General features: G+C 47.8%; 1 long non-coding RNA gene across 1 annotated transcript in view; it reads right to left on the minus strand.

Moving 5' to 3' along the window:
- LOC109393746 (uncharacterized) overlaps positions 1-1,120 on the minus strand; it is an 18,443-nt gene extending 17,323 nt beyond the window's left edge. Inside the window, exon 1 of the long non-coding RNA XR_002126321.1 lies at positions 926-1,120. This is a non-coding gene — a long non-coding RNA (uncharacterized LOC109393746). The remainder of the gene's footprint in view (positions 1-925) is intronic.
- Positions 1,121-3,037: the final 1,917 nt, after the last annotated feature.

A 3,037-nucleotide genomic window follows, 5' to 3' on the forward strand; every position in this document is an offset into this window, starting at 1 on the left:
GATCCCACATGAGGGCCAGTGATGCTGCGCCCTCTACAGCTAAGATGGTGAACAACAGCTTGACCTGAGCTGGGCTGCCGTGAGTTGCCAGCGATGGCGTAGGCTGCAGTGGGGCTGACCGGTAGCTGGTGTGAGCTTTTGTGAGCTGCTGTGAGCCGCTATGAGTGGCCATCCAATGGCCGGCAAGCAACTGCCTCACCAGGAAGAGCGCAATAATAATACCAACATGGGCCAGTGAAGCGACATCCTCCACAACTAGACTGAAGAATAAAAGGACAGCAACTAGTCTGTTCCCCTTCCCTAATTCCCCAATACAATCTTAAAAAAAAAAGTCAAGAAAACATTTTGAGCAACTGAAGGGGCAAAATGGGGACTAGGAAGTAATGAGAGGCTAGTGTCAAGCCAAAAAAGTGAGAAAGAAGGAGAAAAAGAGAGATTGTTGTAGGAACTAAAGGTAACCCATTATGGAATTCATTGCAAGAGATATCTGCCATATAGAGAAAAGAGAAGACCATTTCGTTAGCTGGATGTTTGCGAGAGATTGGTTATTGGTGACTGGATCTGTAACGTTCAGTCAAAAAGTTTTGATGAAGCAACAACTGTACATAAGGCCTCTTGCTTCCTGTGTGACATCTTTCCTCCCTAGGCCTTCACCTATATACCTGTTTAGACAAAGAAAGTCAGCAGAGATGGTTGAACAGGATGCTTTGTCCACAAAGCTCTAGAATTCTTTTTCTTTTTTTCTGGGCCAAGTTCGCTAGGGCTTCTCAGAGGCTGTATCAGGCTGGATCCCTATAAGGTAGGACTGTCGTTTGAACTTTCTGCCTCCCAATCTTGTTTCTACCAGATAGGATTATTTCAGCTGCAAATTGACCGGAAGCCCAACTGAAGCCAGTTTAAGCATAAAAGTAATTTATTGGCTCACAGTGCTGGAAACTCATGCGTGGTCGTGTTCCTCACATGGTATCACCAGGGTCCTGATTTCCCTCTTGGTTCTACTTCCCCTGAATTGTCTCCATTTTCAAATCTACTCTTCCCCGTGGCAGCTTCAGACTCATCGCCTTTCAATCCCCAGTTTGAATAGAGACAATGTCTACCTAAGGGTGAGCTCCCACACACACCCGAGAAGTCATGCTGATTGAACTGGTTTGGGTCCAATGCCTGCTCTTGAACCAAAGGCTGTGGCCAGAGGGATTAAATTGTGCTGATTGGTCAGGACTGGGCCACATGCTTATCCCTGCCAGAGCCTTGTGGACTGGGGAGTTTGGGACCGTGTAACCAGGAGACAGGGGGATGGATGGTGGTTAGCCCCAAATTAATACTGGGCTACCCTGGGCTCAGTGAAACCTAGGAGGAAACCTGGGTTTCTGATCAAAAAACAAGAAAAGGCCAGAGGGGCAAAAAAGAATTCCAATCCAGAGATGGCCCCGGGATTGAGGAACTAATCCATGCAGCTCCCTCCCTGCCCACTCAGCATGTCCTTTGTTCCCTGGGCTGACCCCCGATTTTGTATAATCCTGGTACATAGTTACTTTCAGGAGATTATGGGGTGGAGGTGGGGTGTGGGGGTGGGGGTGGAATACTCAACTTCCTGTTTAGGATTACTCTCTTAACCCCCTCCTCCTCCCACACAGGCCATATGTTCGTTCTAAGCCTCAGCATCCAGCCAGAAAAGCCCTTTGTGTTTTCTAGCCAAAACTAGGGCCCAGTAATTAAAGTCCATATGCAAAGCTGCTACCTCCAGCCCACACCGAGGTCTTTTAATTAGTATGTAATTGGTCAGAGAGGTACTATCAAATAGCTCCCAGGCTGGCTGGCTGGAAATGCGATGTTTGAAAAGTCCCAGACCAGAGAGGGATAATAAATGCTTTAAGTCCCATCTGTTGGAATGATTTGTTTAAGGTATAAATTTCTCTTCTGTTACTATTTTTAACGGTTCTGCTTATAGCATTTCTTCAAACCATGTAACAACGACCAGCGTATTCACTGGAGGTAGGAGTGTGAGTAAATGGACTAGGAGAAGGCTCCGCAAATCCATGTTTTGCCCTTCAGAGAAATTCATAAGATGCGGTGGGGATGGGGAGGGGAAGAAGCGAGCTGCGTGTGCTTTGAGTGGCTCCTCAGGAACTTTGGGGTGGTGTCCATGCATGAGAACAACCATCAGGAAATCAGCCCCTTAGCAGTTAGCGGGCTTTGAAGTCAATAGCAGCCGAGTCCTTTTAGCACTGACCGGAAAGCACCATGTGACAGCCTGTGTCCGTGAGAGAAAGGACTTTGAATTCACCTTGGTAGGTAAGTCATCAACGGTGGAGAAGCAGAGGGAATAAGAAGCCGGGAGATCTCACTGCCCTCTGGGCGTGGTGCCGACAAGAGTGAAGCTGGAGTAATAGTAATAATAATAATAATAATAATAATAATAATAATAATAATGGTGAACATCATTATAGTAGCAGCAATAACAATGACCCTGTCATCATGGCAGCCAGCACTTACCTTACCGTACGCTCGCTCTGCACCTGGCACTGTGCTCCGTGCTTTACATGAACTGTCCATCTGATTATCACACTGATCGATAAGGTTGGTACTGTTGCTCCCTCTGTTTTCTAGGTGGGGCATCTAAGACTCTGGTGGCCTCACTAACTTGCTCAAGGTCACTCGCTAGGAAGTGGCAGCGCTGGGGTTTGCACCTCACAAGCCGACTCCAGCATGGAGCGTGGGCTCTTAACCCGCACGTTTGCTGCCTCCTCTCAAGTGTCACTGGGTGCCTTGGTTTTGCTTGAAGACTATTCCATGGAAGAAGAGCCCCTTACAGGTTCTTTTTATTTTCTTAGCCCTTTGGGCAAACCTGTAGGCAAAACTTGAGGCTTAGAAACGCAGGTGGCTATGCACATGGCACTCTAGGAGAAAGAGTCTCAGCTCCCTCTCAGCTCCGGTGTCTTCCCAGCTGACACTCACTGTGGAAGTAAGAAGTGTGATGCCCCCAGGACCACACCCAGAGGAGGGGTGAGACTGTGTCGGGGGAGGTATATGGAGCATT

This window comes from Hipposideros armiger, unplaced genomic scaffold, assembly GCF_001890085.2.
Source record: "Hipposideros armiger isolate ML-2016 unplaced genomic scaffold, ASM189008v1 scaffold_11, whole genome shotgun sequence".
NCBI classification, from domain to species: Eukaryota; Metazoa; Chordata; class Mammalia; order Chiroptera; family Hipposideridae; genus Hipposideros; species Hipposideros armiger.